The 23,265-nt window shown below is 38.3% G+C and overlaps 2 protein-coding genes across 4 annotated transcripts in view; one reads left to right on the top strand and one right to left on the bottom strand.

Moving 5' to 3' along the window:
- The window catches only part of COG5 (component of oligomeric golgi complex 5), a 186,631-nt gene that overhangs the window by 125,623 nt on the left and 37,743 nt on the right, over positions 1-23,265 (bottom strand). The gene's annotated exons all lie outside the window — the stretch shown is intronic.
- The window catches only part of GPR22 (G protein-coupled receptor 22), a 46,150-nt gene that overhangs the window by 17,498 nt on the left and 5,387 nt on the right, over positions 1-23,265 (top strand). For 2 of the 3 annotated variants that reach the window (XM_080582422.1, XM_080582421.1), the window contains exon 1: positions 1-22,938. This exon is cut by the window's left edge and continues 17,498 nt beyond it. The gene's annotated coding sequence lies outside the window, so the exon portion shown is untranslated. The remainder of the gene's footprint in view (positions 22,939-23,265) is intronic. The other variant, XM_080582420.1, reaches the window with a different exon arrangement.

Here is a 23,265-nt window from a genome sequence, read left to right on the forward strand (position 1 = left end):
ATACTTGAGACACTGCAAGGGTTTGAGAGTCACAGGATACTAGAAGTACAAAAATTATGTGATGCTCCCACCCCTTTTCACACTGTGTGGACAGGAAAAAAAAAAAAAAGATCCCAAAATCTACACATACATTTTAGCAGGATTCCAACAAATCACAAATCAAAAAAAACTTCTAAACCTCCCATTAGATGGATTTTTGCTTTGCAAATGTGTTTAGAAATTGATAACTACCTGACTCATCCTCAACACAGAGTTATTTCATGCTTTATTATTAGTCACCTGTTATCATCAATGTCCTTTGAACCAGTTTTGAGACTACAGAGCGCAACATAAATCTGCTGCAGCTTTTTGGCACCTCCTGCCAAGACACTTGCTCATACTCTGCAAAATTCTGCAGAGTGTTAACCTTACATAAATTTTAAGAAGCTGGGTCTCCCCAGAGTACATGCAGAGGGCAGACCTTTGCAGTTCATAACACCAGTGACCAGAACAACAAGAAGTAAGGAAGAAACATTAAAACCTCCACCTGAATTCAAGCATAGCACCGCTGTGTAATTGCTGTACATGGAAATGAACTGACATAAAGTCCACAAAAAAACAAGGCGTGCTGCAACACCTTAAAAACTCTACAAAACGTCTCTTGGAAGGACAGTAACAAACCTTATGTCTCGTTGCCTCATCATATCTCAGCACCTACAGCAAAGTGAAAGCATAGCTCATTTGGGATTCAGAAATAAATTTACCAGGTGATCCTAACTATTTTCAGTATAAAACAGCATACCAACCTTGACAACCCAACATTTTATCTTCAGCACGAGGTTCCTAGCAGATTCAAAAGTAGTTATCATAAGATTTATACTGAGTCAAATATTAATGTAAATATTTCTAAGAACTCTTAGCTTCTAGCTTCAATTTAATTATTTTATAGACTTGCTTAATATGTTATTGCTTAATATGCTTAAAATGTTTTGACTAGTTCAGTCAGTGTTGAACAAAGAAAAAAAAGAGAGCAAATAACTTAAGAAAACTGTTCTTCATCTGGAAACAGTTTTCCAACACACACTGATAGGTTTTCTGCCCATCTGTTAAACCAGCCCCATCAAATTGTTTTGAGGACAAAAAAGGGGGACAGAAGAAAAGACTCACAGCATTCACTATGACTCATCCAGTATTTTGCACTAGCTTTGCTTACTAAATGTAACAGTTGATTCTATGTCCTTTTTTTTCCCCACTAAAAAAAGAGTTGCATTAAATCCATCTTTAGATGAAAAACTTTTAGTAGTGTAGCGACATGGCAATGAAATTAATAGTCCACGGTATTTTTATACCAGCAAAAAAAATCCTAGGTATACAAAAGTGCTTTTGCTGGTGTATTTTATCCCACTTCATCCAGGAACTAACACATGCTGCACTGGCAAAAATGCATTTGCACCAACAGAACCTCTATGTATGCTGAAAGAATTATTTGGAAGAGTCATACCTGATAAACTTGTCCATTGTAGATCAGACCTAATCTAGTGAGGCACCTCGGCACTGAAAGAGCACTACACCAGAGTGTACACCACTGGGCCTTCATAAGAGACAACTATTTTGATCTCTAGCTAGCCCCTCCAGCACATGCTGCTAGGCAGAGAGCAAGCTAAGAATTAGAAATTATCCTATCACTCAGCAGCACATGGGCTGTTGCTCAGCAGAAGTCTATTCTCAGCATACTGATCTTCAGTATTGTTCACACTGTTTGCGATCAAATTGTTCTGGTGTGAATTAGTATTTCCTTAGTTTTCAGAGTTAAATTTTATATATATATATATATATATATATAACCAAAAGAATGAAACAAAACAAAAAAAAACCACCTGCTGGAAAATACCTGACATTTTGAAATAGCGATACTGAGTTTGTGCAACTTTCTCGAGTAGGTCAGATCATTTAACCCTGAGACGCTTGGCTACAGATAGTGATCTGTTTTTGTAGGCGAGCTATTTTTATCTTAATGGCAGCTAACAGTACAGATATCCAATAAATGAACACAGTATGTTAAAAACGATGTCCTAGCAAGTGAAAATAACTCAAACTACTCCATTTAATGATTGTATAGATCTCATAAAATGAAAGTACATTAAGTAAGCAGAAAAGATCAATACGGACAAGAGGCACCTGCATATTGATCAAGGAACAAAACTGATGAGAATTATGTCTGATGCTTCACCCTAATTAGCCTTCTTCAACTGGCACAGCAGGGCTCAGCTCCATCATTCCTTCAGACCCCAATTCAGTGACTACACAACCACTCTCTTCCATTCTTCTCCCTCCCTGAAGTTTTAAAAGTAGCATTAATAGATATATTAGATGTGCTATATTTCTACTGTTTTATGAAATTAAGACATAATTATAAATTCAAAAAGAAACAATAGATGTTCAGTGGTTAGGTGAAGGATGGAATTGTAAGTCAGCTTCTGACAGATGGGATATTTCGTGCTGCAAAAAAAAAAAGCTAATGAAGAATTATATAAGAGTTTCAAAAATACTTGACAGGGAAAAATTACAATAAAAATTATAGGTATTCAGAAAAAACTTGATACCAAAATTGCTTCAACATACTATGTACACAAAAGACTTCCAGCTCAAAGAGGAAAATGGTTGGAAGGCTTAAGAACTGCAGATCTTGGGATGGAATAAACTCTACAAACCAAGACAATGAAGATAAAGCCATACTTTTTCACAGAAAAGCCGTTCTGATATTACTCTAACATTCTAGTTGCTCAGAGTTTCTTTTGCTTCATTTTATCTTTTACTTTTTTTTCTTCAAACATATTAGAAGGTCTACAGAACTCAATAGTGTTAATACATTTAGGCTTTATCAGACTTGTAATCTTATTTAAAAAATCAAATTAGTTTATTACCTTCTGTTAAACCCTTTCCATGTGTGCTTGCAGAAATTATGTGACAGAGGGTGACAAAAAGGATCCTGCAAGCTTTGTTAGCAAAACGGTTGTGTTCGATGCTTGTCTCAGGGTCTATGCAAAATTCATGACGTAATTTTCTCATCCACATTTAGAAAAAGGTATTTAAAACTAGAACATACATCACAGCCATCTTAATCCCCAGCTAGCAGATCACCCCGTACCTACATGTAAGGTCAAAAGAATGCTATCACAGTAAGAATAGAAGAAAAATTAAATGACAAAACATATTTTTTCTAATATTGATTAGAATTATAGTTGTCCTTTTATTTATTATTCCCCATATCCTCAATATAAAATGATTCTGTCGGAGATGAACGCAAAACTGATCCAGGTTACATACAGGTCATTTTATTTCCCCTTTCTAAGTACTGCCATAAGGTTAGCTATCTCCAAGTCCTGCGGCATTTACAAAATATTCAGAGACTTCTGAGGGAGAGGGGGAACAGTAATAATTCAGACACTGGTATTTAATTTGACCATACTAAAGGTTTGAAGAAAGGGAAGCTAGTGATATCTACTACCAGATACAAGTTCCTTGAGATTCATTTCCATGTCACCATATGCTACCACTCTAAATCCCAGCCTCCGTGGCTCCTCTCTCCTCCACATCTCCCAGCCATGTTGTCTTCTCCCCTTTTTTGAACCCACGCAAACATTCTGCTGAAAATTACCCCAGCAATTAGCTTTCAGCCAGATGAGCTCCTCGATTCAGTGCCTCACTCCGTTGGAGATGCAAGCATCAACATCTATGTGAAGAACAAGTACCTGAGCACGGCAGGGATGCAGGAAAACAACTTAGATCAATTAAACAAATATGGAAGATGATCTTTAATCTGTGTGTGTGAGTGTGTGCGTGTGTGTGTGTGTGAAGATCCACTCTAAAGCAATAAAATAGAAAAATCTATACAGTTTTGGTTCACACTGACATCAAGTTTTCAACATCTTTCTTCTACAATGATTACTACATCTCTTCTGATATCCATTTATTCAATTAACCATTTACTCAATTAACACACACATATAGCATTTAAATAAGCTAATGCATAAATCAGTTCTGGCAAAAACACTCAAAAATTTCAAAGCTGAAGTACAAATTCCGAAGACAACAGAGGAGCAAAGTAACAAACTTCAGAAAACAAAGTGGCAGATTATACTGAAACAAATACCTTCCATATGGGTAAATTCTGTATGGAAAAAGTAAAGGAGCTATTAAATGGCAATTAGAAAAATCCAGATTATTCAGATTATTCAGATAATGCTTTTTATCAGTCTTTTACAAGTGTTCAATCACTGCCCTTCACAGAAGTAGCTTATGTGGATCCTACAAACATTCACAGTAGTTTATGTATCTAATTCATCTGTTTGCTCATGTTTTGGGGAAAGACGGATTTATTACTTGGCAAAAGAGAGGGATGATGCTATACTGTCTTATAAGCCAGCGAAGAGGGGAAGTCACTGAGCCTTGGAGAGTTTCTGGTGTTAGGAGTGATGCTGCTGTGCTTGCTCCATTTCTGCACCCTGATGCAGGTGAGCAAGGTTCTCACCAGACCCTGCCCGGTCCTGCACTTGGCACTGTACCTCTGCTTGCCTCTGCTGGCTCACAGGTTATTAAACAACCCACATGCACAGCTCTCGTTAGGATTAGGCCTCTTGTGTAGTTCTAACTGCTCCTAAGAAAACACTAAATACATGCATATTGATTCAAAATATTGATTTAGGACATGTTAGCATGCTGCTTGAAGAGTAAAAACAAAATCCAGCACCATCCTCCCACCTGTGAGCTTCTTTCTTTCTCTTTCTCTCTTTCTCTCTTCCTTTCTCTCTCTCTTTCTTTCTTTCCTTCTTTCTTTCCTTCTTTTTAAGGTTTACAGCTTCATTTCAAATCCAGGTTTCTCCAAGCAGATAAAAGCCTTTACCAAACCATACGGGCTATGTTTGGTAAATACAAACATTTCAGGTAAGTTTTTTAGTGAAGGAATCTCTTCTTAATTTCTATGAATACATATTATTCAATCACAGAGGATCCTGTTTCCCACTCCAATTATATCCAACACGGGAGACTTTTACTCCAGTGTTTTATTATGGGGATGGGAGAGGAGACAGTCTCCTCTGGAGAACTGATCAGGAGTAACAACTCTGACCATGAAGGCAAGAGCACATAACAAACGTCAGGATAGAGCAGAAAGGATGAAGAGAACTTCAGGTAGATAGCAAGCACTACCACCAATCAAATGAATACAAAATGTCAAAATTACAGTACATGCCCATTAAAGAATAATTTTAATGAACTTGCAAAGACAGTATTTCAGACTAATTTACCCAAGGAAAACAATGAAATCTCTCTGAAATAAAATAGGCTATACAGATGGAAGTCTAGTACTGTGGGTTTTACCTCTGGGAGTTGCAGCCTGCACAAGATTCTATTCTTTCATTACAAATCTGTTGTGTGGGGGGCGGAGGAGGAGTAACTGTATTACAGGGATAAAAAGAATAGCACAATTGTTGTAAGAACATCTAGTTTTCTCTATGTATTTCTATCCATCACAATCCATCTTCAACTTCACATTTGTTTTTCCTCATTATTTTACCCTAATACTGTGTCAGTAAAGAGTATTTTAATGCTGGGAGGAAGCACTCTGTAAAGAAAGGCCTCTGAACAGGACATCGCTAATTCATTAGCGGCAAGTCAATCATTAAACAGTCTTCATTTTAGGACACAAAAAAAAAAAAAAAAAAAAAACAAAGAAAGCTGATCAAGCTCCATCAGGAGAGAGAGGAGGACTGGCAGGAACAGCAGCTGTGCTCTAGCTCAGACTGGATTCGTGTTGGCAGAACTGTGAAATAAAGCCTGCAACATATTGTGCCTTTATCAATCCTGCTTCCCCAATAAAGACAGCCGAGGAATTTAATGCTTATGTTTTGCTTCTCATAGCCTATTTTACTTAGGAGGGTTTGTATACAACTAAATTTAAACAGGTCCAGTATGCATCAGTTCAGACGTGCTGCTCCTTAGCACTGTGCCACCAACCATGCACCAGTATAGGCTCAGTCAGCCGAGCATCTCACAGCGCTTCAACACCAACTGAACAGACACCATGAGTCTGAGGAACAATATTGCCTGAAAATTTTGTGCTGGCTTTATTACAACAATACATTTTATTGTAAAGTAAAAAAAAGTTAACGAAGGGGGGAAAATGTCTTATTTCAGCTAGGCATTTAACAGTATGAAGTTAACTTTAGTAATGTATCTTCCACACTCACTTATCCAAGAATTAAGTTACTCCTTTGCCAAAAAAAAAATAAATCAAAGAAGACCCTCCCCCCCCCAAAAAAAAGAAAAAGACCCAACACTTTGTTAAAAGGGGAATTTATATATAAGAGAAGTATATTAAAACCTAAAATTCAAATAAAAACTGAGGTATACATAAAGACTAGTAAATAAAATCTTCGTAAGCTCTGACTACAGCATTTCTCAGACACGAAAATGAACACATGATTATATTGAAATTTACGTGCATTTTGGACTCTGGTCAAATTTAAAAATGATGTTGTTTTATTTCATTGAGCCTCTCGTTTCTGGGCATTGAACACAAAAAATGGAAGAAAAAAATAAAAGAACAGAGAATTATATAGGGAGATGTCAAAGTCCATAAATGTGATGGTGTTCTTTGTGTTCCCATCTAGAAAGTACAAAAGTAGGTCACCTGTAACGTATTGGAACACAGCGATATAAAACAACTTCTCTTTTGACTAACTTTATTATTTGGGGAGGGGACCTTTTTGAGTTGCAGATTACACAATACATGGTGCAACTACGTCAGCCTGCTTTAAATAAGTAACACTTCTGAATTTGTGAATCTGATGAGCCCAAAGTCTTCACAGCTCAGATTTTCAAACCTGAAACCGGGGCTAGAAACAGAAGCTGAAGCCCTGAAACAGCAGGGGTTCAATGACTAGTTATTTTCTGAACAATAATTCAAAGACCAGCTTCCCTCGAAATGGGATCATTGCACTCATGCCTTTACAAGTGGGCTCATTTATCCAGGGGAGCTGAGCAGCACAGCTTTTTTCCTTCTGTAAGTGTGCCAGTTAATTCTTCCATCTACCTTCTTTCTGCATCAACCTCCTAACCCTGATTTTTGTGCTGCTATAGCACAGTAGACTATTACGTTATAAATAAAACTTCAGATCAAACAGAAAGAAATAAAAAAAAGTGTCATTCGCTGTGATTCACAGGTGGGTGAAAAGGGCTGCAGCGTAACGTTGCAAGATAGAATTGCCTTTTCTTCATGCTCTGCCTGTATCTACACAAGCTGCTAACTTATTTAATCCATCCGCAAATGAAGGGAAAAAGGATTTCTTCAAGTAGAAATACAGTTATAATAAACATGAACTAGAAACTGTAAGACATCTTTCCCCATTGAACTCCCTTTGAGACTAAAAATAAACTTCTCCAGACTTAAAAATGCCCTAATTGGTCCAAAACCCAGCTTGATATGCTCAGCCTGCAAAGCAAACAACTCTATGCATAACTCAGTGCATAACTATTGTCGCTGGAATGAAAGCATGGCATAACAGTATGATAGAAACTTCAAATATATTTAATGAAAACCTTACCACCCATATATCTGATTTATTCACAAGTTATACACTCATGAATAAGAGAACTAGCTGTAATACTCAATATTTTACTCGAAAGCCAATATACTTTGTGCTTTACATTACATCAGAGAGATGTTTGCTTTGCTAAGACAGATATGAGCAGCATTGCTTATATTCACAATAGCAGAGCTGTAATTTTGTCTCTTAGATTACACACTTAACTACAAAAGCAATTTTTTGATAATGAGAATCAGCTTAAGGTAGACAGCAATGAATTAATTCTAATAATTACAGGTACTAGTGCAACAACTCACATTTTTGCATGTATCAAAGATCACGTAAAGATTACGAATAGAAGGGAGAGTGCAACTTCAACACCATTTCTTCCCTCATGCTTATTTGAATGTGACTTCAAGTAATGAAAGCCTAAAAATAACTACACAAAATATAAATTTTTCAGGTAACATAAAACCAATCCTCAACTACACAGTACGGTTTATGCTCAGAAGTGTCCTTCTTCAAATGTGAATAAAATACCCCTCTCTGTAAGCAATGGTGAAGGACAGTATTCATCAGCCACGGACTACAATTGAAACAAGCAGATATTTCATCCATAATGAAAGAGAAATTTTCTGTGAGTTTCGTGCGCTGCTAAATTTTTCAAACCACTACAATTGTAAAACATTCTTTGAGCAGTGGAAATTCTTCCTGGCTGCCATTTTCTCCACAATGGGGCAGCTTGGAGACCTGGGTATTTTTATTTATTATTTTATTAAGGGAGAGAATTACTGAAGACTACTGATAGAACATCCCATTAAAGATCTTGTACTGAAATTTGAGAATTTGAGCCCAGCCATTCTATTTTTCACAGAATGTTTTCCTCAGGTTTTTAAAGCTATGCTTTGGCAGAGGGGTTGGACCCGATGATCTCTTGAGGTCCCTTTCAACCCCTACAATTCTGTGATTCTGTGATCCTGTGATATTTATAGAGTCAGTCATGCTCATCTTTTAAACAGTTAAGGAAGGGAAAGCAGCACCTTCAGATGCTATTGCTACAGTGCCTTCTTCCTGATATTAAAAGAGCATATTGATGCATGAAGCTTGAAAGTGAAATCATTTTCCTTACTGCGCTTCATTCACCATGCAAGGCTGAAGTTTGTAAAACTGTTAAAAAATGACAGAGGCTGCTGTCTGGTCCAACCCACCTGCTAAAGCAGGGTCACCTAGAGCAGGTTGCAGGTTGTCCAAACAGCTTTTAAAGATCTCATAAAATTAAAGGATGATGAAACCGAGGAGAGCGGCTGATTCACCAGTGGGCCGTGCTGCCATCCAGAGGGACCCTGGCAGTCTGGAGAGGTGGGCTGACAAGAATCTCAGGAAGTTCAACAAGAAGTGCAGAAAGCTGCACCCGGGGAAGAACAACCCCAGACAACAGTACTTGTTGGGGGACACCCAGCTGGAAAGCAGCTCAGCAGGAAAGGATCAGGGTGTCCCGGTGGACACCAAGTTGAACATACGTCAGTGATGTGCCCTTGTCACAAAGAATGCTAACGGTATTCTTGGCTGCTGTCCCTGCAGGGACAGGACAAGAGGCAATGGACACGACCCGGCACACAGGAGGCTCTGTCGGAACACCAGGAGCACTTCTGTGCTGTGTATGTGACTGAGCACTGGCACCGGCCACCCAGAGAAGTTCTGGAGTCTCCCACCTTAGAGATCTCCAAAAACTACCTGAACATGGTCCTGGGCAACCTGCTCGAGGTGTCCCTGCTTAAGCAGAGGGTTGGACCAGCAGACCTCCAGGGGTCCCTTCCAACCTTAACCATCTTATAATTCTGTGACCTCCAAGGATGGAGACTCCACAGCCTCTCTGGGCACCTAATCCAGTGCTCAGTCAATAAAGAAGTGAATTAGCTCTGTATTTCTCTCTTGTACCGGGGAGCCCAGAACTGGACACAATACTCCAGGTGTGGCCTCACCAGGACCAGCAGAGGGGAAGGACCACATCCCTTGACCTGCTGGCTAGACTTTGCCTAACGCATCCCAGGATACCATTAGCCTTCTCTGCACCAAGGGCACATTGCTGGCTCATGGTCAAGTTGGTGTCCACGAGGACCCCCCAGGACCTTTTCTGCCAAGCTGTTTTCCAGCTGGGTGGCCCCCAAAAGGTAGCGGTGCGTGGGGTTGTAATTCTATACATGTAAACAGATCTATGTCTGTCCTTCCTCCTGCCCAACCTCCATAAAGATAATGAACTTTTCTGATGCATTTAAACAAACTAAATGCCAGAAGAAAAAGCTTTGTTCTTTGTTTGATTGGAAGGGGGAGGGGGAAGTGGAAAAAAAGAACACAATGTCCATTGTGCAAATGAGCAAAACCAGGGTAAAAACGTTCATACAAATCATGGCTTGAACTGATTTTTCCATTGTCATTGCAGCAGGCCCATCTTTGGTGAAAGGTCTGCTGTGAAAAAGTTCATTTAGGAAAGCTTCTGGGCTGGGAATGCAGTATTTGAAATTTGGCATTCTTCCTTGGTATCTTTCTGGAACCGGGATTCCACTTTAGAGAACGCATTCCTGGGTGTTTTAACCAGCTGGAGCAGAGATGTGGTTGTTGGTTCTGTTTGGTTTGCTACATGCAGGTGGGTAATGAGATCTATTGTACAGCCTCGGCACCCAGCAAGAACCGGGAAAATGGAAATAATTACAACACTGAGGTAGGTCCTGAGCAACGCCGTGCACGTCTGCCAGAAGGATGAAGGGCTTTGGCTCTTCCCATTCCACTAGCACCTGCTGGAGCTGCCTGTTTTCCCATGTCATTTCATGCACTGATGGGCTGCACAGCCCTTCCTCCACTTCAGACTGGGGCTTTGTTCACCTCAAAACTGCTCTGCTGTCTTCCTCCAACATATAACCCCTCTGCAGAGACCGCAATTGGTCTAAGACCTTACAGAAACATTTTACTTTAGGGTTCATCGATGCAGTAAGTGAACAGTTCCTTCGTATTCAAGTCTTTTTTTGTTGATGTGTGATTTAGCCCACAAGCCATTCTCAGCTAAAAATACTACAATTTCTAAAATTAGCTGAAGAATCCAAAACGACCAGAATCTATTCCCAAGTACTACAGGCAAAACTACTTGCAGACTTTTAAATTACCTGCATGGAATAGCTTTTTCTTTGCTAATATTTGTTTGACAGTAGGATACCTACCTTCTTTTTTAAGATCGCTTTTTCTTTCCATAAATTTATCAGAAGATTTCCCTTAATGAAATTATACTGCAGTGTTAAATACACGTATGTCACCAGAAAAGGAATTTCATGAGCACAGAAAAAAATCTATTCGTTCTTTCTTGGATGTTGGAAGACCAGCATCAAGATTTCGGTGAAGCATGAAATGAACAGGTTTCATTGCTCATAATGTCAGCTTTGACAGAAAATTCAAGAGGACATACGCTAATTCCTGTTAAGTGGGGACCTAAGAGTTGTAACAAACCAGTTGAAGCTAGACTATTCACTGCTGTCACAGGAAAACTTTGTAACTGCATTTCCTCTCCAGTCTGCAAATACATCCAAAAGTTCGAGTCACAATTCAAGGTGAGGAGAGAAATAAGAGTTAGACATTATTCTCACAGGCTACAGTTGCTAGAAAGGCCACACTGTAAGACCAACTGATAAAATAACAACATTTTCTACAGTAACAATTACATTGTTTGTCACCAAAAAGCGTAATTCACAACACTTCTGAAGAATTCAAGTTGATTTTATAATGATGATATACTTTATATATGCACTTACATGTGTATATATATACACACACATATACAAATGTGACTACCATACATACATAATATATATAATCATAGCTATAGGATACAGAATAACTACGTTATCAGGTACTCGTTGTTTAGTTGAACAAGACAAGACTCACAGTGGGCGCTATTTGGCAGTGGCAGAGTTTTAATTGAGCCCAGCAACCACTGATTTCTTCAAGAGAGGAAAAAAATTGCCACCTGAGTGCCCAGTTTGCCTGAGGATCTGGGACAGAGCTGAGAATGGCCGGGAGGCGGACACGGCAGGCGTTGTGAGCAACCCTGTATTTATCAGTTGAGCTGAACAGCAAAGAGTTGGGTACTGCAATTAAAACTACTCGGACATGATTTCGTTCTCCTAAACAAGTTCAACTGAATTTCCTCCTCAGAAGCTCAAATAGCATTCAAAGACCAAACCACAGAACTAAATGGTTAATTAAGTAGGAAGTCAAAAGCCAAAAGGCAGCAAAAGAAAGGAAAAATATTTTTCTGACCAGAGGGTAGAATAGAAGCTGCCAGATGCTTTTCTTGAGCATCAGTCAGAAAAGAGGTTGGCCCAATCCCTGACCTGTTTACAGCGTCAGATAGTAATAATAGTAATCAATGGGGATCATAAACCATATTTTGATCTGTGAATGTGTAATATTTGCCAAGAGAAACCAACATCTTGCGTTATTTTGCTGGTGCTAGTATTACTTTAAAATAATGAATAAAAGCCCATGCTTTAAATTCAGCTAAATTCGCATTTATTTCTAACCACTAATATTCCCCTGTGTCAATAACCAATAATGCTACCCCAGAGTAGAGCATTGCTGCCAATTTTACACGTAAGCAATAAAAATAGTTTTTGCCAGAATTAAAACTGCATTTCTTTCCATTTATTTATTCATTCAACAGATGCATTATCCAAGACTCTGCACAAGAACAGAATATTAAATTATTTCAGCTGGATGCGCTTCTAAAAAGAATCTAAAAAATTAAAAAGATTAGCGATTTGGTGAATTCATTTCTTAAGCATCCAGGACTAACAGCGCTCAGCAATCTTAAAATATACTTTGAAAGTACGGATGCTTTCAGGCCAGCACAGAAAGAGAAAATAAACTTTGCATCATAATCACATATTTAAACAAAGATTTAAAATTACAGATTAGCAATTTTATGTGGACTCTCTACAGTCCACACTTCTCTCTGCAGCTGCTTGTCTATGGAATTTTTGGGATCAATCCCATCTCCATTCTCATTTCTTTGTGCTGTAGATGTGCAAATCTACTCCAGGCACTGTGGGCTGTTCAGGGCAATTTTGTTCCCAGCTGATCACGGGATGCTATCCAGCAGATTGCCATACACGGCAGTCACACTCAAATGAATTATATTCTGATACCAAACTGAAGAAACATTGATATAGCTGAACAATTGGAAAAAGGAAAAAAATAAAAAAAAGAAACAACCAAAACCTTAATGGAAGGTTTGCATGTCAAGCTCTTAGCAGTTTTCTACAAAAGAGACCGTGAAGTATCCAACATTCTCTGTTCACTTAACAGCAAAAGATCATTAAGGAGAAAAAAAAAAAAAAAAGAAACAGGAAAGCCTGTACCTGGCTATATAAAGAACTCTGAAGAGCAGCTCAGTTACCCTTGCAGCAATTCTCGCAGCTTCCCTGTCCTTGAATCTGAATCATTTAGTACTCATCAAAAATTGATCCTACCAACACCATGCCTGGCTCATCCTGAATAGACGCATCTTCTGTTCTTCCTGCCCCATCACACTCACACTTAAGATATAGTTTATATTGGGAAGGATAAGAGGAAAACTGCACCAAACACGAGCCACCGAAGCTGTAAGTAAAAGGTTTTCCAGCATGGCACAACCCAAAGTACCGCACGCAGAAGCACTATATCCACTTTGTTCTATTCACAATATTGATTTGCTGAACTGTTAGGTCCTACATGATTACAGGGTTGGTTCAGTAAGTATTTTTACACTTAATATAACTTCCTAGCTGATGTTAGAAGCAACAGCTCCCAGATGTCAAAATCCAGGTGAAATGTTCTCCATACACAGTTCTGTATTTTTTCCCTGTGTTTAATAACCCTCTATGCATGCTGCAAGGCCTTTTTCCTTAGAGATGCACATTTTTTTTTAGTTTAAAGATAGATGAGAGAGTTTTACTGCATTTCATCAATATATTTTTTACATCTCATTAATTATTTGCATGTTTTGGGGCTTTGTTTTGCTCCCTCCCCCGCTTCCAATGCAGTTGAGGGCTTAAAGCAATTTAGGCAGAAGTAAGGTTAGTGCAAGAAATAATTTATATTCTGACTTTGCCAATATGTTACTTTACTTGGTACAAGAAAATTAATGTCCTAGGAGAAAGATTTTGATCCATGAACTATTTCTCCACTCAAATTTCAACTTGCTCATTATTACTCCAAAGCATTGCCTTGGCTTACCTTTCTTCATCCAGTCCAGCTAGACATTAAAAAATAAATAAATAAATCTGTGTTTAAAGACCTGCTAAGACAATAATATGTAAAATTTATATAGTCCCTGTGTTTCTTCAAAAAGAAATTGGCCTTGTATTACATAGACTGAACAGATCCACAAAACACAGGCAGACTTCCCAGATCTGCCCTTGTCTTCTAGCACACCGACAAACTGCTTTGCTACAAAACAGAATGGTGTGAAGAGAAACTATGAAACAGATATAGGATGCTCACGTATTGTGGTCATGGACATCACACAAGCAGGTCAAACCCTTAGTTGAAGTGTTAATCTGCACCATCTCTAGCTGTCCATGCAAGTGTACTCTAGATTAAAAGTACTGAATGCAAATTGAAATTTCTGTGACTAATACATTTTATTATTTTATTATCCCAAAGTATATTGTAAGAGCTCCTTTGCTTACAGACTTAAAGATTACTGAGAGCAGTTTTTAGACTCTCACAAACTGTATTAAGAAGTTGTTATCATCACATGCTGTAATATTCATCACGGCATGTATTTAACTGACAACCTGAAGAGCAATAGAGTCCCTACAGACAAGTACTCAAACACCACTGGAAAATCCTCGTTGAAGTATTCTATCCTACACCAACCTACATATTGATCACTGTGATAATGTTGGCTTAAAGATTTTGGAGAGGCAGTGTTAAACAGCAAATTATCAAAAAAACAATAAACAGGGCGATACCTAGAATTTTTTGATGCTGGTGAATAAAAAGTGTTTCTGAAGAATACATGAAAAACTGCAGAGAAAACAAGTTACCCCCTGGGGTGAACAGGTGGGGTTCAATTAGTTTTTGTTTCCCCTTTGTAAGCAAGGCTGCAGAGAAAATATTGCAGCGTAAAACAGCTTTATGGAAAAACATCTCCAAACAGACCACCAGCAGGCTTAGAGTAGTAACCACTTTCTAAGGGCAGGCTCTCCTTTCCTTCCCTTCCTTCTTCACATTAAAATTAATTTGCTTGATTAATAAGAGAAATTATGTTCTCCTCCATATTCAGCTGTCTCTCAGGAAGAGTCATTTCTCACTGGGCACCACATCTACTCGAGCAAGGGCTGGAAAAGACCTCTGCTTCCATCAGGACTGCAATGCCTCTTTTACAACGACAGCAGGATAACCGGCAGAGTCGGTATATAGTAACTCACGTGGTATTCCTCTGTATAGGCTGTACCCATTGCTATGTGCTGTCTTTTCCTCCAGGAGATCCTGCCTGTAAGCATCCATTTGCAGAGTTGCTAGCTGACCTAGTAAAACCAAAGCTTCCCACTTTGAAAGCTTCCAGAAGAAATGCAAATAATATTTTTCTACTTTCCCATTCCAACTCCACTTTATAACTTCTATCACCACAACGTCATTCTACCTTTATGTTTTAATTTATTAAACAGATCCAACGGTGAAGGCTGCTGAATAATTTGACAAGTTTTTTCTCCGTACACATGTATTTGTTCAACATCCATTAGTGTAACAAAAATGTTTCTACTAATCACTCTCAATTTCTTGAGATTTTATTAGTAAAATAAAACTTGGGCTTCAGGTCTAATGACTGCAAAGCCATTTCTAGGCATCAGCCACATATGAAGCAAAACAGTATGCCCTTCTTCAGACTTACTGCTGACATTATTGCTCTCAACCTTCCCAAAAAAAAGCAGAAAATTAAAGCATTTTTCAAAGAAGCTCTGGTTTGTTTCAGTACTACAATAAGTGATTTCAAATACAACAATTACGCACTAAGGTTAAAAATAATTTAGGACGTGGAAAAAAAATGAAACTAGGGTTCACGCACCAAACCCCCATGATATTTAAAAATCACAGACGAAATTTGTTCTTCATATGCATGCAATTTAAACAGTTCAGGTATTCATTTTAGATTCCAGAACTACAGTATTTGTGTTAAAAACAAAGAAGATATCAAGGATATTATATACATATATTCTCTTACGAAAGTGACAGGCTTTCAACAACACGTAACAAAAAAATTAACTATACTACAGGTACAAATGAAGCAAAGTAGTGCACCCGAACAAGAGGAAGAAAGAAAATAACCTGGAGATGATACCAACACTAACCTAAATTTAAACCAACACGCACATCAATCAAATGAATATTCTTTTTAGCAGAGAGAATGGTGAATCCAACACCCTGCATTATCTTAGTTCAATTTCTGTACTATTACACATTTATCATTATAACTTATTACTTTTTAACTTTCACATGTCTTTTTATGGCACTACATAAACAGATTTTCTATCAGTTTCCCCAACAATCCGGAAAAATAATAACTCAAAACTAAGGTGGCAAAGAGGGGAAGACAGCGTATTTTATCATTTTTTAAAAAATCAGACAAGAAAACATAGTACCACATACTATTCTTTCAGTTTCTGAGAACTTAATATAAGGAATATCACCACTATCAAATTGTGAATTAATGACTTTTTATATTTGAATTGAACACAGGGACTTGAGAGGTTGCTTTAATCACTTATAGTAGACAACCACAACTTGGTGGGGGCCAGGGAGAAATCAAACTACTGTCCAGAGATTTTACCTTGTTGTCTGAAGAAGGCAAAGCATGCTCTTGTCACTGCAGCTGCATGGAAACATTCAGAGCTATTGTGTGTGTTGCTGAACTTTGATTGTAAAGGTAGTAAGCCTGCTGGATCCTTTGTCCGTGCTTTTTGCAGCACTTCCAAACTAAATCAGCCCAGGGGATAATTGAGGGAGACTGCAGCACATGAACTCACGCTGATGGTAACCCATACACTGTGGGTGATCTCAGCAAAACTGAAGGAATATAGTTTATGTTGTGATACACGCTCATGTTGTGTTCACTCTTCACTCACAGGGCAATTAAGATCGTAAGACCTTCGTCTCCTAATTTCAGCTAGAAGAACTGCTGCTAGTAGTCACTGCATGTTAACACTTCGTCTTAATTAAGAGAAAATCATATTGCCTTCCTATTTTTAAAAATGACTGGAAAGTAGTCTATCCAGGGTCTGTCGAATAAACAACTCTGTTTTCTTGTTTTGTTTTAAATCGGCAATTCCACTCAAAGGCTATTACGGCAGAGGGGTGTCTAACAGAACTCCTGCGGCAAGGGTTTATAACAGGGTAGCTCATGTTGCTACTGCTGCTTCTCACCCTGCGTATGTGACCAGGCATGGCTTCCACAGCATCCGGGATATGTGATGGAGAATCCTGAAGCATAAACCTGCACGTTGAGTTCAGCTGCCTCTAACTCACTGTAATAAACCAGCCAGGAAGCCTACTGAACTGTTGATAGCGATGCCATTCTGTCACACACAGAGCAGAATGCCATCGTCAGCCAGGATTTGGTGTGCCAGGCAGTGCAGTAACCCAAGCTTCAAGACGTAATGCTGAAAAGCTTCTTCCAGAATACAAAATATTTTAATGAAAGCAAGGTGAACAATCAGCTGGGACTTCTAGCCGGAAGGGAGTATGTCCACAGGCAGCATTAGGACCCTTCAGCTACCACACTGACATGTTTTCCAACTTAGAGAATCGACCTTCTTTCAGGCGCACTTTTGGAAGCTTAAAATGAACAATGCAAGCCACCTGCTTGTGTTTGTGTCTGAAGCAAGATAAAAGATAAGATGTCAGAGTTCCAAAAGCCTTTCCAACAAAAACCCTAACTAAGGTTCAGTTCTTGATTGCCAACTAAGAATATTTTGTAAGAGTAGAAATCTCTCATGCTCCCAGAGTGCAATTTTAATGAAGGAAAACCTAAACTCACTGTCATATTACAGGTTTTTAAAGAAAAATGAAAATATTATCTTGAAAAGTATAGCCATTATTTAAAATTTTGCCAATATGTACTACAAGATATAGCACCATTTGTTGTGAATGTTTATACTGGAGGACAAGTCACTTCCACAGAGGAAAGTAGGAGTCACAGTGATGTTACTCAAATTACTATTAAATTTAGCAGCCATACTTCCTTCCTGAGGATAATTTATATTCTATTTTTTTCCATTAAAATGAATAAATAATCGTACAATAAGGGACCAAGACCATGATTTAGCTACATCACTAAAACAAGTTTACTGTCATAATATGAAAAAGGATGCCTTCTCTACCTATGAGTGATGACCACATCAATGGTTCCATGATTTTTTTTTTGCTCTCTCCTCATTTTGCAGAACTATAAGATACAGTTTCAGTATTAATTGCTGAAGAGCCTTCTGTAAACTTACGCATTTGCTTACAAGTACAGGAGCTTTCAGTGCTGAAAAGGTGAGCAGGTCAACTCAAGTGGTTTACTACTGGACAAATAACCTATGCCCAACAGTTTCACAAAAGCAAACAAAGCTCCTAAAACATATTTACTTTGTAGCAGGGTAACTTCAAGTTATTCAATTTATTCAAGTAACTTCAAGTATTCAAGCTGCTATGCTAACATTAGATCCGCATCTTGACAATGAATATGTATTCATTATATATATAATTATGTAGATATACGTTTACTATTATGTGTATATATAATTAGCTTTGTGTCATTTCCAAAGGTATACATCTTTGCAAACACAAAAGGCAGCACAATGAAACTATATATATTTAAGTTAGAAAATCTTTTTTTTTTCTTTTATTTTAAATCTATGGAGGTAATTCTAAAATGGAGAAACCAAAATCAGCAATATCCCATGTGTAGGAATGTTTTCTGGCAATGGAAAAGGGGAAGTTAGAAATAACCAATAAATAAGACATTATGAAAATAACAAAACAAAGAAAACTGTGGCAGTCAACAAAGAGGGAGAAAAGAAAACCAACATTAAGGATAGAACACTGCATGAAAATTTAATTTTCTGGATATTGGTATTCACTACAGAAAAGTGATAACAGTCTTAGAACAGTTCTCATTACATTAGAAAAATAGGGATAAAGCACTTGTGTCAAAAGAAGGAAAAGACTGCGTTACCATCACTCTGAATGGTATTTATCTATAAATTCTAGCAGAGTTTTTCTTATCTGTTCAACATGCCACTCTTAAACAGTACTAAAAACCCTTACGAGTAGAATTTGTGTACTGGACAGCAGTCAGATTTATACATCTTGAAAATGAAAGTTTGCTGCAGCATGGTCTGGGCCATAATTTCGGTATGGGGTAAACCAGAACACCTTGGCACATACAGCACAACAACGGTATGTCTGTACAACTTCCAAACCTAAACTATCATCATCCATTGCTTATTTACTCTTAATACTATACAAGTTACTGGATTTTCAACAACATTCTAAGAAAGTTCTTTGCAACAGCCTATTGAGGAAACTAAGGTGTAGCTAGGTAAGAAACACGTTTTAGATATGGATCACAAAGTACAAGGCCACATACAAACAAAAAACTATCCAGAAGGACTACACTAGGAGTGGGCATCACACTACCCAGTGCGGGTTAGTGCAAGCTACTGGACGATCAATTCAGCTGCAATTTTGCAGGTGCATTGTGTAAATAAGGATGAAGAACAGTACTAGGGCAAGACTTCCCAAATCACCTAATCATTTCGAAAAGCAACTTAAGGTCTAAAGACCTTATGTGTCACTGAAAGATGTGCAAGATCTAGGAGCCCAAGTCTCTTGCAAAAATGAGAGCAGATGAAATTTTACACCCAGAAACAGTAAGATTTTGAACAACTACTAAATGAGCAGCAGGATTCTAACTTTGCAACAAGACGTGAATCCCAAAGAAAGCAACAGAGAACGCTGCCGGAGATCTCAGGGAAGTTTATCACAGAAATTGAAACAAGAACGGTTCAGGGAACAAGGGAAGTAGCAGGCACAATTCCGCAAATGTGTCAATACAGACTCCCAAGAATGTGCCTATCCCATGGCACATGGATGTTTGACAGTTTGCAACGGGTTTATGTAAACTTAAACCCAAAGGCCACAATAAAAAAACATGCTAACATTCCAAAATCAAGAATTCTAATAGAAAACATCAGAACTGAGTACTTAATTTGGCCCTGATATGCTTACTGTACAGCTGTTAGACATTGCGAATGTAAGGGATCTTTTTAACAAACAAACAAAGCTTCTTTTAAAATCTGTGCTGCAAGAGGTGGCATTAGAGATGATCTTGGAAGGTCACCAGCAGAGTTGAGACCTGCCGAGCTCCCAGTGCCCTAGCGCTGTGCCGTAACAGTCAGTGGCAGGACATCACTTTCTGTGCGTAGAAAGTAAGGCAGTGGATAAAAGATGAAGACCACCAAGAAACATGCTACAGCTTTCAAATTTTTGGACTTACTTCTCTCAGCAAAGCAGAAAAACATACTCTGGTAGAAGATGATGAATTCAATTTGTAAGTACTATATAGGGGTGGATGCTATGGCAGTTGCAGATACCTTGACCCCTGTGGCCCCAGCGCCTGTTTATACGCACAGACCTCTGTTCTGTTCTGCCTCGCCTCCTGCCTCTCTGCACCTATTCTCTCCCGGCATCACGCTGAATGTGCTGATATGGAAACAGGTACAAGAGCGGCACATTTTTCTGTCTCGGCTGGGTGTCTGCACAAGGCTCTTCTTGCCCACTCTTCCCTACCTACCCTTTGGGATGATGTCATCTGTTCGCACCATCTCCGCCAGCAGCTGCACAGCGATGCCTGGTAAGCGTGTCTATCCATCCACCTACTCCTCGTTGCCTCCATATGGTGCTGCTGCTTCTCCTGCTTCTCTCTCCAGAAAACTTGAGCGTGATATGCTCTTAACTCAACTCCTTATCATTCTTCTCGCTTTCTGCGGATACAATTTTTGCCATTATTTCGTTTTTGCCTCCTGTAATATAAGAAGTAATTTTTGACTCCTTTGCTTGCACTTGAACTATATTTCCAAACTATATATCCAAAAATCCTGTTGTCATCTTCCTCCATCTTTTCCTTTCTAACACTACAGCCCAGCCAATATCTCCATCTTTGCTCAGGCACACACTGAAGAATTAGACAGGGAGATGGAGACTCATCTGTTTAAATTTAGACAGGCTTCCCTACTTATCCTAAGTCATACTGAAAGTGAAGCAAGCAAATCTCTTTAATAATATTAGTAGATATGCTTTCATTTCAGGAATCCTCTTTATCACGTCATCCTTCGGAGCTGTACTTGGTGTTCATTGGTTTCAAGCTCTTGGGAGGCAAAAGAAACAGAGACAGCTCAAAGAGTTTGATCAGCTGCTGCTCAGCGTAGCCAGCTGGCACCTTCTGAGTCCAGGATCTTTGTTCAAAGTTTCTGTAATCTTTCCTTTTTTTTTTTTCTTTTTCTTTTTACCACTTTCCTTTTTTTCTGAAGGTAAAAGTGGAATAGGAAGCAAGCTAAATAAATATGCAGCCATTTAAAAATATATATGATGTTACCTAAATATAAATAGCATGCTGGATGGCTGTTAAAGAGGAAAAGTTAAAATAAATAAAAACGAAATGCGGGCATTTGAGTTACACGATTGCACTGTATAATTGCAATAGCAACTTAAAAACTTAGGACACCACCAAAATTTGACCAAAACTGCCATGTTAAACCAAGCTTTAACAGTTAATACTTTATTAAACTTTTAAAAAAAAAAGTAATTCTTTAAAATCAAGATAAATCAGAAAACACTCAAACCCTCACCACTTATTTGTTAATTTGTTAATTTGTTAATTTTATTAATGTTCTACTACCAGTAGAACACTTTATTCTGAGATATTCTTATCTTGCTTCTACAAACTGATTTTAAAAATTATTATTTTCAGTTGCATAGTAAATGTATTTATAAGGTTTACTTTAGCATTAGTAGTAATTAAAACTGATACTGTACTACACTTTTCACACTCCTCATTATGTGGCTGTGAGCACTGTTTACACTGACAAAACAGATTCAGAAATAAGGTACAAAACAAAAAAGTGAGAGTGGGGACCCTCCCCAGCCCCCACAAAGGTGAAGAACATAACGCAAGAAACAACCTTACAAAAACCTGTGAAGTCTGTAGCAAAATTCATGTAGAACATATAAAATATCTTTAAAGTTAACCTTTCAGCAAAATTCACAATCTACACTACTACAGATACATTGTACATGGTGATGGATCATAAAAATCATTCTTTTCTGATTCATGAACTGAATTACTAACCCATTTTAAGGGTCTGAATAATCTCTGTGAATCCTAATAGAAATTTTCCTAATATTCATGGGGGTGTCGACTTGTCCTGAATATCGTTTATTCAAGACAAGACCTAAACACTGGCGTGCATATAAACATACTGGGTAAAATACAGCATGGCTTGCAGAAAAGGCAAGACAGTTTTATTTCAGAGATGTTCCTAGGACAAAAGAAAAAAAAATCGCAAATGGAAAGTAGGCAAATTCAAATACAGATCACTGCAAGCTTTTTAAGTAATAACGTTTAATCAGATTTTTTTTACAGCGTCATGTGGCTCCCAGTGTACACAAAGTAAAGAGTGAAAAGGTAAAAATAAAACTGGCATAGCCTTAATATATTCCAGAATTCATAAATCATTCGTAAATTTAGTCCTTTTAGAAAAGAATCCTTATATAAATCGGGGTGGGGGGGCGAGGGGGGGGATCAATCCCATATATGAAGCACAGTTTAAGCCCCACATCACTGACCAATCAAAATTAGTGAATGCACTGCATCTCTCTGCAGTGAAGGGAAGCGACAAGGTAGGCTGTCATTCTGCAAAAGCTGCCCATCGCAAGCTCTCCTCCCTGAAGCGCTGCTCTTCTTTTTTAGAAAGCCTGAATCTCGGCGGTGTCTCTGGAGACGAGAAGCCTTCAGTATGTTAAATGACTTTCATTATGTATTTTCAGATGCTTATTGATTCTACAGTGGGAAGAGTGGGAGACTGCAGCAGCCTCTAAAGCAGAACTCAACCAGTTGTATACATTAGCAGTATGCTGAAACAATGGCACAGTACAGGCACAAATTTTCATTAAGGGCATTTTTCGAAGATATGCTTATTACCCTCTTTCCCTTCTACTCTGCTAACAAGTGAGCAAAATGAATCCCTCCAACCTGGAACTGCTTCACCTGCATCGAGAATTTATCAAACCTTTAGAGGAGGTAAGATCTGTTCCTTATTATGGTATGCAGAATAAGCAACATTTAACAAAAAAAGGGAGAAGAAAAAAAAAAAAAGGAAGCGTCAGATTTGACTTACATTAAATGCTAGTTATCTGGCTGTATCCGAGTCCAGGAAATACTTGAATGCTATTTCCCCTTACCCATTAAAAACACAGTGGTAGAAAAATGCAATTCTGTATGAAAGTCTTGCAAAATACTGAGAGCCTGTTTTGCTCGTACACCACGAAGACAGTACAGTTTGGGTTACTATAGTACTGGGAGGGGGGAGACGGACGACACAAAATGCAAGCAGCAATATTTTTTTCC

This window comes from Anser brachyrhynchus (assembly GCF_964034855.1).
Source record: "Anser brachyrhynchus genome assembly, chromosome: 1".
Lineage (NCBI taxonomy): Eukaryota > Metazoa > Chordata > Aves > Anseriformes > Anatidae > Anser > Anser brachyrhynchus.